Source organism: Peromyscus californicus, unplaced genomic scaffold, assembly GCF_007827085.1.
Source record: "Peromyscus californicus insignis strain IS unplaced genomic scaffold, ASM782708v3 Scaffold_2__1_contigs__length_46816999, whole genome shotgun sequence".
Classification (NCBI taxonomy): Eukaryota; Metazoa; Chordata; class Mammalia; order Rodentia; family Cricetidae; genus Peromyscus; species Peromyscus californicus.
The window spans coordinates 44,495,033-44,515,519 of NW_026294540.1; the positions used below are offsets into that span (position 1 = coordinate 44,495,033).

Sequence of the window (20,487 nt, forward strand, 5' to 3'; positions counted from 1 at the left end):
TGGTATTCTTCTCCTTCTTCTATCCCTATAATTCTTAGGTTATTACTTTTCATGATGGTTTAGATTTCCTGGACATTTTTGTGTTATGGCTTTGTTGGCTTTCATGTTGTCTTTGACTGAGGAATCTATTTCCTTTATCATATCTTCAATGGCAGAGATTCTCTCTTCCATCCTTTATATTCTGATGTTTATGCTTGCATCTTTGTTTCCTGTTCATTTACTCAGATTTTCTACTTCCAGCATTCCCTCAGTTTGTGTCTTCTTTATTGTCTTTATTCCAGTTTTCAAATCTTGAACTGTTTCCTTCACCTGTTTAATTGCTTTTTATAGGTTTTCTCTAAGGGATTTATTGATTTCTTCCAATTTTTTGTTTATCTTTCCTCAATTTCTTTAAGGGAATTTTCATTTCCTCTTTAAAGACCTCTGTCATCTTCTTAAAATCATTTTTAAGGTCAATTTATTCTGCTTCTTCTGCATTGGGATGTTCAAGTCTTGCTGATGTAGAACCACTAGGTTCTGGTGTTGCCATATTGGTCTTTATATTGTTGACTGTATTTTTGCACTGGTGTCTACTCATCTCTTCCTCTACTTGGTGTAAGTGGTGTCTGTGTCTGAGGGAGACTCTCTTGGTTCACTTGATATTCTTGGTCCAGTGGAAACTCTTGTTCTAATCAGAGCTCTTGGTCCAGTTGGTGCTGACGGACTCTGTGTCTCAGGGAACAGCTGTGGTTTCAAAGAGTGAGTGGGTTTAGGAGGTGGGGTGGGGCTTTTACTTATAGGGTCTAGTGGGGGATGGTGGTAGAATGACCTGCCTGCAAGAGACCTGTCTGCTTGCCTCAAACTGGGACTTCAATGAGTGGTGGTGTGGGGGTGCAGGAATGTGCCCCTGGGCCCAAAGCCTAGAGGTTGGGGTGATCGGTATGAGAACAAAGATTCACCTCTTAGTCTAATCTGCACTGTTAGACTCTCAGAAGTATAGTCATTAATTGATTAACTAAGAAGGCAATTGATAAAAATTCTAAGTGATGATGTCACTAATGTTTGGAAGAAAAAACATAGCACTATTCTGAATATGAGGAGTCAAGGATAAAAGTCACAATGATGGATCATAATTCAGTGTCTATAGACTATCAATATATGATGGTGTCAGGAGAAGCTGTGGCCATCCACCAATGGCTATACGCTCTTTCATGAGAAATCTAAATCAGACTGAATGGTTGTGACTACAAGCTGGGAAGGTAAAGGTAGAAATGGAATTAGAAGTCTGACTGGGTTTATGTCTGACAACTCAGCTGTTCCATAATTCATACAAGGAAGGATTTTTGGCATGCTCTCTCACAGGAGAGAATATATAGATGTCCTACACATTTTACAAAAGCTAGCAAAAGTTAGTCACAATTGGGACACCATAAAGAAATTTTGAACTTTTAGCATCAGAAAGTGTGATAATTTCAACTCTACATTCTACACTACCACATGGAGACTTCACAGTGACTCATAAATATGTACGATTTTCAGATTCTACTTGCTGTTTAAGTAGTTTAGCTTAAAAATATTTTAAGGCTGTGACTGATGCACATAATTATGATGATTTTTTTCTGTGTTGCCCTCAGACTCCTCAATCTGTATGTACACAGAGCTGTGGTCCAGGTTTCTGGAAAATTCTAGAAGACGAAAGACCGATCTGCTGTTTTTCTTGTGTGCTTTGTCCAGAGAGTTACATTTCCAACCAGACAGGTAGAGAATTAATATTTTCCTCAATCTGCTTGTGAATGTAGAAGGAGAAAACTGAGACATGACCTGGTGTTGTGATGCAGCACCGTTCTCCATATCTTTTTCACTCATCCCCATATTCATTAGTAATCACTGCTGATGCCACACAATGTGTGAACATTTGAGTGGCAGCCCTCACGTTATTGTGCCATCTGCATCTCCACTTCCAAAACTGCCTTTCATTACATGGTAGTTTCATCTCAGCTCTTGCAGTGATCCATGCTATGTACTGTCGGGCAATATGAGGTGTGCAAGTGTCCAGGATGCATGTGTATTCCTTGAATAAATGAATCCAATGATTCTTTCCTGAAAATAAGTCCTGGACAAGAACATATGAGGCTGTTTCCTAAATGTACCTAAAATAGAATTAATTTTCAACACTTACAGTTTTCATTTAGAATATCAAACATAGTATGAAAAACAAGTCTTTGTAAAGGAAGGTCCAGCTGCCTGTAGATCTTTGTCTGGAATGGTGGTCAGCCCTGAGATCATATATACAGCTAATATTATATAGACATAACAGGAGGTATTTAGGAATACATGCATGCATGCATACACACAAATCAACAATTAATGAAAAAAAGGAATAAATTTAATAGAAAACAAGACTATGTTGAGTCCAGGAGAGAGATTAGAGGAAAAATGAGAAGAGAGGTATTGAGGTAATTATATTACAATTTAAATAATGACAGATAACATAAAGAAAAATTGGTGAAAGTAAAATATGAAATTCTGATAATGATGACAATCTACTATGTAACTACTGGCTTCAATAAAACCAAAACTTAAGCAACTGTATAACAAATGGAATATGTTATCACAACAAATGAAAGTCAGGGAGATTAATTAAATAGAATTTAGTTTTCTAAGAGGTAATGTTACCATAGGTTAAATTATTGATAGAGTGCCATGTGATTGTCATCATCATAAGGGCAGGATAACTGGAAATATCTAATTCCTTAGTGGATGTCTTCAGGTAAAGAAAAGGTTATTAAAATAACTCTTTCTGATTATTTTGATGTGTGTGTATATGTGTGCATGCATGTATGTGCCAAAGCTCACATGTGGAGGACACAGAACACTTTTGTGGAGCTGGGGCGTCTTCCTTGACTTTGGCATGTGTTTAGAATTCCAATTCAGGTTATCAGGTTTGCATGGTAAGCCCTTTTCTCCACAGAGTTATATATTATACTAACTCCTACCCTGATTCTTAGAGCAATTGCTACATAAAGCATTTGTTTTTTGTTTCCTTTACTTTTGATTTTGAAATTATAAAGAAAATGTGTTATTTCTCTTTCTTTTCCTTGATGTGAAAGGTGTCATATATACCTCATTACTCTCTTTCACATTAACAGCCTCTTTTTCATTGATTGGGTTATAATCATGTATGTATTCATATGAATTACTAATATAACTGGATTGTTCTGTATGACATTACTTGCATATATATTCTTAGGATTGATCATTTTGTATGGAGTGAGAAATTGTGCTCTTCCCTGGGGGAGACCATTTCTCCTGCTTCTCAACATTTTGTGGTTGCATCCTGTTCTTTAGGTAGGGTTGGGGCATTGTGGTCATTCTCCTGAATACTTTGGCATGTCTGCTGCTGTTATCCCTGGTCAGTTCCACATGTCTAGGTGGTCATGTTGGTAGGACTTATGGGTTTAGCTTATGATGTTACTAGGAGACAAAATCTCACAGAAAAATCCATGAACTTTCAGTTCTTACCATCTTTCCACACCCTAATCTGAAAATGTTCTGTGAGCCTTGGTTTGGGAATGGTATTGGAGATTTATCCACTGGAGATGGCCTCCACAAATCTGCATTTGATTGGTCCATAATGTCCTCATCTGTTGTGAAGAGAAGTTTTCTTGCTGGGGGTGTGTGTGGTGAAGACTACCATTATCTGTGGGTATCAGGACAAACATTTACAGATTGTTGTTACAGATTATGCTAGTTTAGTAAATTAGTAATAATCATGACTTCACTATCACTGAGTACTTAGGTTTCAGGCATAGGAATGGTTTCTTTATTGTTGAGTGGATCTTGAGTCCTATTTAAAGAACTGTTGATTGCTTTCAAGGTATGCAGGCCACTACCGCACCCTTAGGGTTTTGTGTTATGCTGGTCATTGATATGGCTCTTAGTAGACATTGCAGGCTAGGGACTGTTGGTTGTCTCCATCATTTGGAAGCTTGCATGATGTCTTCTGGTATTGTGAAACCAGTTCTCAGGGAAAGGGCATTCATATAAGTTCCACCTCAAGGGTCTCTGGGCTGTGTTTCTGAAGTTCATGATGTCGTCAGCAGTAGGGACTTACTTTTCAACTCTGCAGGATAAACAAGGGCAACAACGATAGGCGGTATGCTTTGGGAAGCCCTTCACCAACCCTGGACAACTCCAAAGGAAGCTTCTCATGTCTGGTGTTGGGCTTGTATTCATAGTGTTGGACTTGGAGGGAGGTGCATCAGCCCAGAGGAGAAAGGTTTACTAGAACTATACGTAACAGTATAAAGAGAATTAATGGGATTATAGAGTTTTTCTAGGTATAGTAATGTTATGAGTCTTTGTGGCTTTTCAGACATCCTTACTGATATTTTACCACCTCCCTCCTTTATCTGTATTTACTTCCCTTCCTCTTCCCCAAAGTTCCCCCGTCCCATTTTTCCTTTTCGATCACATCACTTATTCCGGACATCCTTATTGTTACTTCAGTCTGTTCCCTCCCTCACCTGTATTTATCTCCCTCTTACCTCCATGATTAGAGTCTCCCTCTTTTGCATTTCCCCTTCTGATCATTCCTTCTCTGCTATTCCATTCTGTTATTCCCCAGCTCCCATCTTGGTCCTGCTCAGTTTCCTGTCTTCTGCAGTTTCTCCAAGACAAGTACTCACATCTGAAGATTTGGAGCTAGGAGTCTCAGATGAGAAAGAACACGTCAGGGTGGGTCAGGGTTTTTTGACTCAATGTAATCTTTTCTAGTTCCACCCACATATCCACAATGTTTATGATTTCATTTTTCTCTATACTCAAATGGTTTTCCATGGATTATGTGTATCACAGTTTTATTATCCTCTCGTCAGTTCTAGATTATTTGATGTTTTTCTAATTCCTAACTGCTGTAAACAAAGCCGCATTGCACATGCAGAGCAGATACCTGTGCAGCAGGATGTGGAGTCCTAGGGACGTAAGACAAGGAGTGGTACTGCAGGGTCATGGGGCAGAATTACTTTTCCCCATGGTGATTTCCACAGTGGCTGCCCCAGCTACAATCCCACCATAAATGAAGGAGGTTTTCTTTCTGCTCTGTGTCACTCAAGCCCTTGTCCGTTATTCTGTGGATCTTTATATTCTGCCTGCGGTAACATGAAATCTAAAGTTGTTTTCATTTATGTTTCCATAATTGCTAAGGATGACAAACTTTTGTGAATTATTTTTTAGTCATTTTATTTTCAACTGAAACCTTCTTTTCAGTCCTGAGGATCATTTCTTATAGAATAGGTCATTTGTTTTTTAAGACTTTGTTTTTCTGACATCTTTGTATATTCTGGATATCAATTCACTGTCAGATATACACCTGGTAAAGAATCTCTCCCATTCTGCAGGCTTTATCCCCACTCAGTTGATTGTTTCTTTGGCTGTAAAGAGGCATTTTATTTCATGAAGTCCTACTTCTTAGTCAAATGGAGTTCTATTCAGAAAGTCTTTTCCTAAACCTGGATCATCTTCCAAAAATTTCAGTGTTCCTGTTTCCAGGTTCAGGTCTTTGATCTTTTGGAGTTAGAATTTGTGAAGGTGCTAGATATGGCTGTAATTTCATTGTTCTTCATGTGGAACTTCAGTTTTTCGAAGAACATGTCTTCATGATGCTTTAAATTCTCTATCTTGTTTTTAGTGTCTTTCTTGAATATTAAATGATTAATCTAACACGTGCTCAAGTTTGTGTTTTGGATTTATGCATTGGTCTACAGGTATATTTTTCTGGCAGTGCCATATTATTTTGGTGTTATTTTTTTATTGTGCCTCTATAATATATCATAAAATTCAGAATGGTAATCCTACTTTCATAGTTATTTTTTATTCAGTATTATTTTGGTCTCCTTGGTGTATTGAATTTTGGTACAGTCTTTTTCTATCTGCAACGAATTAGATCAAGATTTTGCTTGGGTTTGCATCGAATTTATAAATAGCTTTTTTGGTACAATGATCATTTTCATAAAGTTAATTCTATCAATCTGTGAACACAACATGGTATGTTTTTTCATTTTCTACTGTCTTTTCCTGGTTTCTTCAGAGGTTTAAAATTCTCCTGTCAAAGCTCTTTGCTTCCTTGCTTAGATTTATTCCTAAAAAATTTATTTTCTTTAGGAAAATTGTGAATGGGAGTCTGTTCATGATCTCCATTCTATGTTTGTTGTTAGTGTATAATAAATGACATTGATTTGTGCAAGAAGATTCTGTATCCTGTGAGATGGCTGTATTTGTTAATCATTTCAAGAATTTTTGTAGTATATTTTTGGGAGATCTCTAGTGTATGATACCATATCATCTGACTTCTTTCTCTATTTGTATTCTTTTAATTTACTTTTTTTGCCTTATTGCTCCAGCTAATACTTTGAAAACAATATTGAAATGGAGTGGGAGTGGTGGACTTAGTTGTCTAATTTCTTACTTCAGTGGAATTGTTTTAAGCTTAGTTCTCCATTGAGAATGATATTGCCTGTGGGTTTCTTATATATTACTTTTATTGTGTTGAGGCATGTCCCCTCTTTCTGTATATTGTCTAGAACATTTATGATAAAGGCAGTTGAATTCTGTCCCCTTTTTTCATCTATTGAGATGTAACTGTGTCTTTTGTCTATACAACCATTTATGTGGATTTTACACTTATTGAGTTGAATATGTTGAACTATTCCTGCATTTCAATGATAAGGCCATCTTAGTCCTGTAAGTAGTTTTGATGTGAGTCTGTATTCTATTTGCAACCATTTTATTGAGTCTATGTTTATCAGGGATAATGGCATGTAGTTTTCTTGTTTTTGTTGTGGCATTACCTGGTTTTGGTATTAGAATGAAAATGGCTGTCTAAGGGAGCTTGGAAATGATCCTTCTCTTCTATTTTTTAAATATTTTAAGAAGGTCTGATTGTACATCTTCTTTGAATGTCTGGTGGAATTCTGCTGTGAGTTCATCTGGACCTGGACATTTTTATAGCTGGAAGGCATTTATTGGTGTTTCAAACTTCTATGTATTATGTGTTTGTTTAGCTTGTTGACTTGGTGTTTTAATTTTTATGGTTTGGCCAAATCTAGAAACTTATCCATTTCATATAGGTTTTCAAGAACACTGGAATACAGGTTTTCTTTTCCTTTTAAAAACAGTCCATTTACAATAGTCTATGCTTCTTGGTGTTTGTTGTAATATTTCCCTGTCATTTCTGATTTTTTTCATCTGACTTCTCTATCCCTTTCTTTGGGTTACTTGAGCCAAGTGTCTGTCCTTATTTATCTCCTCAAAGAGTCAGTTCTAAGGTTGATTGCTTCTTTGTACTGTTTTCTTTGTTTCTATTTCATTGATTTCTGCTCTGATTTTATTATTTCTTGCCATTATTTTGGTTTGTGTTTGCATTTTTTTGTTTTTCCAAATTTTGAGTTGCATCATTAAGCCATCCACTTGTGTTCCATCTGATAACTTTTTTTTAAAATTTTTTTTTATTTTTATTTTTATTTATTTTGCAATACAATTCAGTTCTACCTATCAGCCACGGATTCCCTTGTTCTCCCCCCTCCCGTCCCCCTCACCTTCCCCCCAACTTCCCCCCATTCCCATCTCCTCCAGGGCAAAGCCTTCCCCACAGACTGAGGTCAACCTGTTAGACTCAGTCCAGGTAGGTCTAGTCTCCTCCTCCCAGGCTGAGCCAAACAATCCTGCATAGGCCCCAGGTTTCAAACAGCCAACTCATGCAATGAGCACAAGATCTGGTCCCACTGCCTGGATGCCTCCCAAACAGATCAAGCCAATCAACTGTCTCACCCATTCGGAGGGCCTGATCCAGTGGGGACCCCTCAGCCATTGGTTCATAGTTCATGTGTTTCCATTCATTTGGCTATTTGTCCCTGTGGTTCATCCAATCTTGGTCTCAACAATTCTCGCTCATATAAACCCTCCTCATTCTCGCTAATTGGACTCCCAGAGATCCACCCAGGGCCTAGTCATGGATCTCTGCATCCAGATCCCTCAGTAGTTGGATGAGGTTTCTAGCACAACAATTAGGGTGTTTGGCCATCCCATCGCCAGAGTAGGTCAGTTCGGGCTGTCTCTCGACCATTGCCAGCAGTCTGTTGTGGGGGTATCTTTGTGGATTTCTGTGGGCCTCTCTAGCACTTTGCTTCTTCCTATTCTCATGTGGTCTTCATTTACCATGGTCTCCTATTCCTTGTTCTCCCTCTCTGTTGTTGATCCAGCTGGGATCTCCCGCTCCCAGAAGCTCTCTTTCCCTCGACCCTCGCCTTTCATTACCCCCACTCATGTCCAGGCTGTTCATGTAGATCTCATTCCATTTCTCTGTCATTGGGCGATCCCTGTGTCTTTCTTGGGGTCCTTACGCCTGTCAGAATGGCTAAGATCAAAAACACTGAAGACACCTTATGCTGGAGAGGATGTGGAGCTAGGGGAACTCTCCTCCACTGCTGGTGGGAATGCAAGCTTGTACAACCACTTTGGAAATCAATATGGCGCTTTCTTAGAAAATTGGGAATCCATCTCCCCCAAGATCCAGCTATACCACTCTTGGGCATATACCCAAGGAATGCTCAACCACACCATAAGAGCACTTGTTCAGCTATGTTCATATCAGCATTGTTTGTAATAGCCAGAACACGGAAACAACCTAGATGCCCTTCAACTGAAGAATGGATAAACAAAATGTGGTACATATACACAATGGAATACTACTCAGCAGAGAAAAACAATGACATCATGAGGTTTGCAGACAAATGGATGGATCTAGAAAAAATCATCCTGAGTGAGGTAACCCAGACTCAGAAAGACAAACATGGTATGTACTCACTCATAGCAGGATACTAGACATGAAACAAGGATGACTTGTCTGCTACTCACATCACCAGGGAGGCTACCCGGAAAACAGGACCCCAAGAAAGACACAGGGATCGCCCAATGACAGAGAAATGGAATGAGATCTACATGAACAGCCTGGACATGAGTGGCAGTAATGAAAGGCGAGGGTCGAGGGAAAGAGAGCTTGGGGGAGCGGGAGATCCCAGCTGGATCAACAACAGAGAGGGAGAACAAGGAATAGGAGACCATGGTAAATGAAGACCACATGAGAACAGGAAGAAGCAAAGTGCTAGAGAGGCCCACAGAAATCCACAAAGATACCCACACAACAGACTGCCGGCAATGGTCGAGAGACAGCCCGAACTGACCTACTCTGGTGATGGGATGGCCAAACACCCTAATTGTTGTGCTAGAAACCTCATCCAACTACTGAGGGATCTGGATGCAGAGATCCATGACTAGGCCCTGGGTGGATCTCTGGGAGTCCAATCAACGAGAATGAGGAGGGTTTATATGAGCGAGAATTGTTGAGACCAAGGTTGGATAAAGCACAGGGACAAATAGCCAAATGAATGGAAACACATGAACTATGAACCAATGGCTGAGGGGTCCCCACTGGATCAGGCCCTCCGAATGGGTGAGACAGTTGATTGGCTTGATCTGTTTGGGAGGCATCCAGGCAGTGGGACCAGATCTTGTGCTCATTGCATGAGTTGGCTGTTTGAAACCTGGGGCCTATGCAGGATTGTTTGGCTTGGCCTGGGAGGAGGGGACTAGACCTACCTGGACTGAGTCTACCAGGTTGACCTCAGTCTGTGGGGAAGGCTTTGCCCTGGAGGAGATGGGAATGGGGGGGGGGGGGCGTTGGGGGGAAGGTGAGGGGGACGGGAGGGGGGAGAACAAGGGAATCCGTGGCTGATATGTAGAACTGAATTGTATTGCAAAATAAATTAAAATAAATTTAAAAAAAAATGGACTTAAGAAGCAAGCTGGTGTAGCTATCCTAATATCTAGGAAAATAAACTTCAAACTAGAATGAATCAAAAGAGATCACGAAGGACATTACATACTTATCACAGGGAAAATTGACCAATATGAAGTCTTAATTCTGAACATTTATGCCCCAAATACAAGAACACCCACATACATAAAAGAAACATTACTAAAGCTTAAATCAAAATCAAGCCCCACACATTAATAGTGGGAGATTTCAACACCCCAACTTACCACTTGGTGAATCTGCCAGATTGAAACTTAACAGAGAAATAAGGGACCTAACAGAAGTTATGACTCAAATGGACTTAATAGATATATACAGAACATTTCACTGAAACACAAAAGAATATACCTTCTTCTCAGCACCCCATGGAGCCTTCTCTATAATCAACCACATGCTTGATCACAAAGTAAATCTCAATGGATAAAAAAAAATTGGAATAGCCTCCTGTATCCTATTGGACCACCATGACTCAAAGTTAGATTTCATCAACAACAAAATTTACAGAAAGCCTCATGGAAACTGGACAGTGCCCAAATGAATCACCAATAAGTCAAGGAAGAAATAAAGAAAGAAGTTAAGATTTCCTAGAATTCAATTGAAATGAAAGTACTTCATACCCAAACTTATGGGACACTATGAAAGCAGGGCTAAGAGGAAAATTCATAGCATTAAATATGGACATAATGAAGATGGAGAAATCTAACACTCATGACTTAACAGCACACTTGGACGCTCAAGAGCAAAAAGAACCAAAACTCACCCAGAAGGCATTGATGCCAGGAAATAATCAAATTGAGGACTAAAATCAATGAAGTAGAAACAAAGAGAAAAATACAAACAATAAATAAAACAAAGAGTTGGTTCTTTGAAAAAAATCAAGAAGATAAGCCTTTATCCAAATTAACCAAAAGGCAGAGCGAGAGCATCCAAAACGACAAAATCAGAAATGAGAAGGGAGATATAACAACAGACAATGAGGAATTCCAGAGAATCATCAGGTCATACTTCGAAAACCTGTACTCCACAAAATTGGAAAATCTGAAAGAAATGGAAATAGGTACCATATACCAAAGTTAAATCAAGACCAGATAAACAATTTACATGGGCCAATAACCCCTAAGGAAATAGAAACAGTCATTAAAAGTCTCCAACCAAACACAGTCCAGGACCAGATGGTTTCAGCATAGAATTCTACCAGAATTTCAAAAAAGGGCTAATTCCAGTACTCTTCAAATTGTTCTACACAATAGAAACAGAAGAAACATTACCAAATACATTTTATTAGGCTACAGTTACCCTGATACCCAAACCACAAAAAGATGCAACAAAGAAAAAGAATTACAGACCAATCTCCCTCATGAACACTGATGCAAAAATACTGAATAAAATATTGGCAAACAGAATCCAAGAACCCATCAAAACAATGATCTACTATCACCCCAGGGATGTAAGGATGATTCAACATACAAAAATCTTTCCATGTAATACACCACATAAACAAACTTAAAGAAAAAAACCATATGATCATCTCAGATGCCAAAAAAGCCTTTGACAAAATCTAACACCCCTTCATGATAAAGGTCTTGGAGAGATCAGAAATACAAGGAACACACCTAAATATAATAAAGGCAATTTACAACAAGCCGACAGTCAACATCAAATTAAATGGAGAGAAACTCAAAGTGATTGCACTAAAATCAGGAACAAGACAAAGCTGTTCACTCTCCCCATATTTATTCAATATAGTACTTGAAGTTCTAGCTATAGTAACAGGACAACAAAAGGAGATCAAAGGGATAGAAATTGGAAAGGAAGAAGTCAAACTTTCCCTATTTGTAGATGATATGATAGTGTATATAAGCAACCCAAAAAATTCTACCAGGGAACTCCTCCAGCTGATAAACTTCTTCAGTAATGTGGCAGGATACAAGATTAACTCAAATATATCTGAAAGAATACTAAGCAGCCATACTATGAACTATCTATCTAAAAATACCTATAATACATGTTACTTTGGGTATAAATATACAAATGCAGTGTAAATGAAAAATCTACATCCATCACTTTAATAAAACAGGCTAATGTTTAACAAAAATATCATTATACCCACATATAAATATAGTTTCTCCCTCACCAAAGAAAAATTTCTTTGCAACAATTTATGGGAGAAAACCATAACCAATCAAATGGCAGAATTCTGGAGCCTAGTCATGTCTGACACATCTACAAAACAATTCCCACATCTAAAGCTCAGAGAACATGCAGAACAGGGGGGCTAAAAGATTGTAAAAGGCGGAGGATCAGAGTTTTTTCTCTGAGACTGTGTATCCCAATATCAGGAGCTACACTCTTAAGTTTTACCAATGTGATGCATAAACATAAACTGAACAAAGAAAATGCTAATAGACATTACAAAGTAGTTCAGGAAGAGACTTTAAGGCCCCAACCTCACACAAAAAAATCTACATTGAATGAATAAAGGCTGAAAGTGGGAAAAATAGTCTTCCCTTGGAAAAAGCACACATATCAGTTATCCAATACCAAATGGTCAGCACTGAAAACATACATACAAATAACATTATAAAGACTGAAAAAGTTATATAGAGAGTATGTACACATACATATATGCCTGTAATAACACTTAATGAAGAAGAGGCCATAGATTTGAAAAAGTCAGGAAAGCTGTTTGTGAAAGTTTAGATGAAGAAATGTAAGGCAGAAAATGATGTAACTATATTACAAATTCAAAAAAAAGAAAAGTATTCAGATGTTTAAAAACTGAAATTTGCAGAAAATTGAATAAAACTAGAGAAAATATTGAATGAACTAACCTAGACCCATTGTATAAACCTTGAACATTCTCTCTCTTCTGAGGTTTCTAGCTCCCAATCTGAGTACATATGTGCCTCTATATGAAGGCTTTTGCCTTGTCTTAGTGTATCTTGTTTTGTCCTGTTGGAATGTTTGACTCTTGTAGGCACGATCTTTTCTGAAGAAAAAGTGAAGGGAGTAGATCTGAGGGAGAGGATAGGTTGGGGTGAGCTGGGAGGAGTGGAGAGAGGGGAAACTGTGGTCCAGTCATATTGTATGAGAGAGGACTTCACTTTCAATAAAAAAGAAAGATAATAAACAGCAAAAATGAAAAAATACAAAAATAGAGAGAACAATATATTGCTCTTTCTGCTATTCATTTTAAAGAAAGCAGGAATCTATATTTTTATATTCAGTGATATATAAGATTCCAAAGGAGCAAAGACACCAAGCATCTTATACAAGTGTGAACCACACAAAATATCAGCATGATAAAATAACCTGAAAGCTGCAATAGAGGCATGTAGATCATACTGATATCCAACAATTGTCTACTTAGACTTAAGATCTGATCAACAAGAGGTAAACCATAACTGGTAATGTAAACCTAGTTACTACCCATGGCTAATGAACCTATGGATGTTGGAAGGGAACCTACAAGCATCACTTTACTAAATCAGCATAATCCCTAACTATACTCTAAATCTTTGTTGTTTTCACCAAAGAAATGTAAAGCAATCAACCCTTATGAAGGAAACAGACAGAGACCACTACAGAAAACCACAACCAACAGAAATGAAGAGTTTTGTATCCCTGTCTCAAAGTTGCATCTACAATATAACTCCTGAACCTAAAACTCAGGGATCATTACAGGGGAGGGGATGGTAACATTCTAAGAACCAGAAGAACAGGTAGTTTGTGTTTGGTTGTGTCTCCAGCAATGAGCCACACCATTGGATGACATAGCAGCTTAAGATGCTCAATAAAGACACATCCGGAAAGGTAAAGACCTCTAAACAGGTTACAGTATGTTTAAAAAACATGTGAAGGGTTCAAAAGAAAAGAAAATGGGTATAGACAGTCAAGGAAAAATAGTTCATAAATAATAAAATAAGCCTTTAAAAGAAAATAAAATAATATAAAACCATAAGCCATGTATAGAGAGAAAATATACAGAGATTCTGAATCCTATGTAGTGTTTTGTTGACTTTAAATTTTTTGATTGCTGAGGTGTGAACAATAGCTGCTGAGAGACACTGGATTATGGAAACTGCAAAACTGAACCAATTTATATATTTTATAAATGTGTTAACTTCAAAATGGAAGTAAAAAATGTGTTGCATTGGAGAAGAGGTTATGCTTTTGTTTCCACAGAAAACAAAAGACTGTGGATTCATTGAAGGTTGATAGAGATCACATTTCATCAGGGGACACTCTTTGAAAATCCTGGTTACAGACATAAGGAAATAAACCTAAAAACCCAACACACTGATGTACATTTTACCTGCTTCAATATAAAACAAAAAATCATTTTTGCCTGCTTTGTACACACTGCACATTCTATACTTTTGTTAATGTAGATATATATGTTACCTTTGAAAGTTTGTGTGTTTTCAGAACAAGGGGATCTTGAAATGAAAATGGGTGGTCCAGGTGATCCAGCCTTTCATAATACCTCTCTTGCGGTTTCCTCAGAGTTCTGCATCCAGAACAGCTTCAGGGCTGCTGGGTGTGATTGTCCAGACTCACAGACTTTTCTAACTAGGACTTACACCTTATCCTAATTTTCTCAGGGTCCCCCAAAGAGGCCATCACCCCCAGACAACAGGATGCAGTATAGAGAATATGATGCCAACATTCCCAAGAGGTAGGGTGGGTGGTTTTTTGCCATTCAGTGGGTTATGGATGTTTGTCACCATTTGGGGGGTTAGTTACATATTGCTGCTGGACATGGCCAGGGAAAAGAATAAACAAAGGAGATTAGATTCAGAAATTCAGGAATCTCTTTCTGAAGGGAAAGAGGGAATATAGTATAGAAATCATGGGAAGAAAGGATGGATTGTTTGGTCTACTTTTGAAAATGTCTAGTCTCAAATATTTCACATTGTTATGAATTTTTGTATATTAATACAAATTTAAGGTTGTTTTTCTTATACTGTATGTATACTTTTTGTTTCTACTATATTGTTTAAGATATTTTTGTTTATTGATATGAATTAATATTATTTTTGTTATACTGTATATATGTTTCTATTCTTGTACTGTACATTTGCAGCTCATTTGTAATAGTAATGTAAAGTTTTCATCCTTGAAAGATATTTAGCATAATAAAGTAATATGGGTTAATAATACTCTATAAAAATCAAATTTATAAAATGATGGTATGTATGTTTCAAGTTGATACAGAAATATATTTTAGGTAGATAGATGATCTTCAAACACTTCAAATATGGCATTTAATATGTTTTAAAACATAAGGATGTTTTTTGACAGTGAGACATGTCTGCTCCTGTCAGTTTCAATTTACTGCAGAAAAGGATGATGCATATTGAAGAACCTCCATATGGAGTTTGCTTTCTTTGTGGCAAAGCTAGCCATTTGGATAAAAAACTGCCCTTGCCTCAACTGCTGACAGTGCACTGTCCAAACTGGATAAGCTGTATACCAAGGAAAGTGTCTGCCAAACTTTGTCGAGACAAGGAAGGAGAATCCTCCAAAATTCCTGCTTTACAGAAAAGTCTGTCACATGTGCTAGGCCTGTAGGCCAAAGATGAATTACCCAGCTTTACAGAGGAAACTTGGGTGACTGACCAGGCAGCCAGCTGTTTCTGTCATTTCTCTTGGTTTTGGAAGCTGATTTCTTTGCACTTCCTCTTTAGTCAATTAATATTCTGTCCTTCTTGAGTCTATGATAGAGATAGTTATAGTTTTACAATTTCCTTTGTTGCTAAATTCGGAAAAGACACTTACCTAAGGCATAAAATTTATAAGATTGAGAAACATAAAAGCTTAAACTTTTTTTCCAAAAAGATGTTTTAAGGTCTAAAAAGATATTTTTAGGATGGTAACACAGGTTATGACAAAAATGGTTTAGGTATAAAACTGGATTAAGATAGGACAGATAATTGAGTATTTTCTCTAACTTTGACAAATACAAATGGACAGGACATTGTGAATGTAATTCTTACCTGATATTGTTCTTATTGTATATAATCTTACTGTGTTAGAGTTTAAACCTTTTTTTTTATTTAGAAAAAGTGGGAGGGGATATTGTGGAATATTCCTTTACACTGTGTGTAGATGTGTCACTGTGGTTTGATGAAAAGCTCAATGGCCAATAGCTAGCAATTTAGAGCAGGGATTTCTGTAGAGAGAGAGTGCTGGGAATAAGAAAGGCAGGGTCACCACCCCGATGGAGAGAAAGCAGGATGGACATTACAGAGTAAAGATAATTGAGCCACATAAAATCAATTAGATTAAAAGACATGGGTTAATTTAAGTTATAGGAGCTAGGGGGACAAGTCTAAGCAGTAGGCTGCTCTTTTATAATTAATTATAAGTCTCTGTGTCATTTTCTGTGACACTCTTCCCCATGGAAGAACACATCAATTGATTATTAAATGATCATTTACCAATGATCAGCCCTGAAAATGTAATTTCAAGTAAAAATATACATACTGAGCAGATGGTACTTGTGTGTGTGTTTGTGTGTGTGTCGCTCTGTGTGTATAAACACATATATATGTAACAAAAATTAATGACCATACAGGCCATGGATGAATTTGAATAAAATCAGCAGTAGGTATATTAGAAGATTCAGAGGGGGAAAATTAAAAAGGAAGAAATCTCTAAAAGTAAATAATAAAAATATTATGAATAACATTTCTTTGTTTATATTTGTAGTCAAGAGAGTAAATAGAAATTATATTGGAAAAATATAATCAACTGGTTACTGTCTTAATGAGTATGCTACTGCAGTTAAGAGACACTATGACATGGCAGAACTTACAAGGGAAAAAAATTAATTAGTGTTGGCTTACAGTTTCAGAGGTTTAGTCAATTTACAGAATGGCAGGTAGTGTGGTAGCATGGAGGCAAGCATGGCATTGGAGAAGTTACTGGGAGTTCCACATTGAGACCCGTAGATAGCAGGATGAGAGAGAGAGAGAGAGAGAGAGAGAGAGAGAGAGAGAGAGCCTCTGGGCCTGGCTTGGTCTTCTGAAATGACAGAGCCTACATCCAATATCACTCCTCCTCCAACAAGGCGACACCTGTTCCAAAAAGGCCACACCTCCTAATTCCTGTCAAACAGGGCCACTCACTAATGACCAAGCATTTAATATATGAGCCCGAATGGGATATGGCTGTTCAAACTACCACAGTTTCTTTGTTGTACTTTGTTGGCCTGTATTTTCTATTTAAAACAAGATTAAATGGTGCTAAGTGACTGTAGTTAAATAGGAATAAATTTTAATCAATTAAAAAAAAACAAGTCTCACACATAGAACCAAAAAAAAAAAAATCAAGGATTAGTATCCATCTTTTGATAATAATTCAATGTTAAGGGACTCAACTCCAGAAAAAAAAAAAAAACAGAAAAAAATGGACATTCAATTAGAAAAAAATGATCCTATTGCAGGGGCCTGTACTACTTCTCTGACTCCTATCATTGGGGATTCTTCAGTTAAAGGAAATGTTAACTGAAAAAAAATATATGAAAAACTCCAGGAATAGTAAGATAGTGTGAAAAATATTCTATGCTTAATAGAAATAAAGGAAGAAGACTAGAGTCATGCTAAGGTCAAAAAATATTTTCAACAAAATGGTAGAAGAAAAGAAGGGCCTTAAAGTTACAAGAAGCATGCAGAACACCAAATAAGACTGGACCATAAAAGAAATTACCATCAACACATAATAATCAATCAGTAAGTATACAGAAAAATGAAGGATTATTGGAAGCTGTAAGGGGAAAAGACTAATAATATACAAATTCAGCCCCATTAGAATAACACCTGTCCTCTAAAGGGAGACTCTAAAACCCAGAAGGGTCTAAATAGATGTAATACAAACATTAAGAGACACAGACTACTATACCCAGGAGAACTTTCAATCAGAAAAAAAGGGAGAAATACAAAAATTCCATGATAAAATCAAATGTAAGCAATATTTATCTATACCTCCAACTCTACAGAAGGCAATAGAAGGAAAACTTCAGTCTGAAGAGGTTAAACACACTTAAGGTGAAAAGGGGAATAAATATCACCAGAGAGACAAATCAAAAATTGGAGAAAAATCCACACTACTATAACAAAATAACAAGAATCAATAACCATTATTCATGGAAAACTCTCAACTAGAAAGATTCAGTTCCCCAATAATAGGACACAGATTAACTTAATGGATTAGAAAACAAGATCCATCCTTCTTCTTTATCTATTAAAAATGCTTTACCATCAAGGATAGATATCACTACTGGATAAAAGGACAGAAGGAGACATTACAAGAAAGTGGAGCATGAAAAATACTTTAGAGTGTGTGATGGTTTGAAAGAAAATGGCCACCAAAGGGATTGGACTATTAGAAGCCAAGGCCTTGTTGGAGTAGGCTGTGACCTTATTGGAGGAAGTGTGTCACTGTGGAGGCAGGCTTTGAAGACTCATATATTCTCAAGATAATACCCACTTCCTGTTGCCTGTGAGTCAAAATGTGAAGACTCTCAGCTCTTGCTCTAGCACCATGTCTGCCTCCATGCTCCCTTGTTTCCCACCATTATGATAATGAACTAAACCTCAGAATTGTAAGTGAGGCACCACAATTAAATGTTTTCCTTTACAATACTTGCTGTGGTCATGGTGTCTCTTCACAGAAATAGAAACTATAACTAAGACAGAAGTTGGTACCAGGGACTGAGGTAATGCTGTGATGGACCTAACCATGATTTTTTGATGAAATATGGACCTTGGAACAGTGGATTAGAAAAGCAGTTGAAAACTTTAAGTCCTGCTTAATGAGCCATACTAATATGAGCATGGAACATGGTGGTGCTTAGTATGATTTGATGAACCTCTGGGGCCTTGCTCAAGAAGTTACAGAATAGAAGAATATTAATATATGGCCAAGAGATTATTCTTTTGATAGTTTGGCAAAGAATGTGCTTGATTTTTGCCCTTGTCAGAAGAGTCTGCCTGAGGCTAAAGTGAGGAGATAGGAAATAATTTGGATTAATTCCACTGGCAGAAAAAAATCTAAAAACAGCCTGGTATAGACTCTTGTCCTGTGGTTATTAGTGGTAACTCTAATAAAGATTCATAACAAAAAGGAGCAAGTTGAGCAAAGAGATACACAGATTTAGTAATGGTATAAATGGAGTGGTGACCTCAGGGCAAGATCCCACCCAGCTAAGTTTCCAACTTGTGAAAAGGAATTAAAGAAAAGCTTAGATCCAGGTATGACGGTACATGCCTTTAATCCTAGCACCTGGAAGGCAGAGGCTAGCAAAACTCTCAGTTTGAGGCCAGCCTGGTCAAAGAGTAAGTTTCAGAACACCCAAATTGAGGTGTGAAGGCACTCATTAAAAACAGAAAGTTGGTGTAGATGTGTTTAAATGATGGGGTGCATGATCCAGTCCCAGGAAGCAGCAGAACTTGGCAGCTCCATCCATATGGTTCTGTAGTTAAGGATAGAAGAAAGGAGCAATGGAAATTGCCCATGTGCAAAGGAAAGTCACTGAGTCCAGACATGTGTCAGTGTTGTCCCTGAGTGGAGGCCTAGAGAGGCCATTGTGTGAAGCTTTGAAGTTGTAGCCTGGATTGTGTTGGGAGACTCTATGATGTTGGGGATGCCAGAGCCTTGCAATACCTGCCTAGGGGAGCTGATAACAGGGAGTGAAAATGGCCCAAGAGAAAGAAGTGTGTTGCAGTCAACAAAGTTGAACACGGTTGGTGATCTGAAGAGCTTTCTGACATCAGACATAGAGATGCAGAGTTTGGAGTTTGCTCAGCTGGTTTTTGATCTTGCTTTGGTCCAATAGTTCCTCATTGAGCTCAATTCTCTACATTTTGGAATGGTAATGTATATCCTGTGCCATCATTACATGATGGAAGTATATTATCTGATTTTGTATTTTGATTTTTATAGGTGATTAGAGTTAAGATATTAAATGAATCTCAGAAGAGACTTTGAACTTCAGACTTTTAAATGAGTTTAGTAGTGTTACTGACTATGCAGACTTTTGAAGTTGGACTGAAAGTATTTTTGCATTAATTTGTTACAATTTTTGAGGCCAGTGAATAGAATGTGATGGTTTAAAAGAAAATGGCTCCCAAAGCAAAGGTTGTTGGAGCCCATTTTCAGGTTTCCTAGTGGCTTTACCCTGCAGGTCTGTATAGAGAGGATGATTGGACCATGAGCCTGAGTGCAGGTGTCTGAGATGGTCTGCACTTGGCTGTGCTGGGGAGAGGTCTTGTGTTCCACCCCTTGGCATTCCTAGGGCAGAGACAGTCAAGGCCTGATAGATTAGGATCCAGGCCCTATGAGACTATCCTGCATTTTTCTCTGTTTCTCTCCTCTCTATCATTCTAACTAATATTTCCTGCTGAGCCTACTCAAGAGTACTGTGTGGGAAATGTGGGGGTGAGGGATGGACCACCACAGATGTCACAACAGAAATATCCAAAGTGCTTGGTGAAAGAAAGAGTTAGGCCCTGCCAGGTAAAGAGGGTCTGACCTGGTTTAGTAGCAAAAAAAAAAAAAAGTTAATGAGAGTGGGTTCTTTTTTTTTTTTTTTTTTTTTTTTTTTGGTTTTTCGAGACAGGGTTTCTCCGTGT

General features: G+C 37.7%; 1 pseudogene; it reads left to right on the forward strand.

Moving 5' to 3' along the window:
• LOC128120568 (vomeronasal type-2 receptor 116-like) overlaps positions 1-20,487 on the forward strand; it is a 52,640-nt pseudogene that overhangs the window by 6,972 nt on the left and 25,181 nt on the right.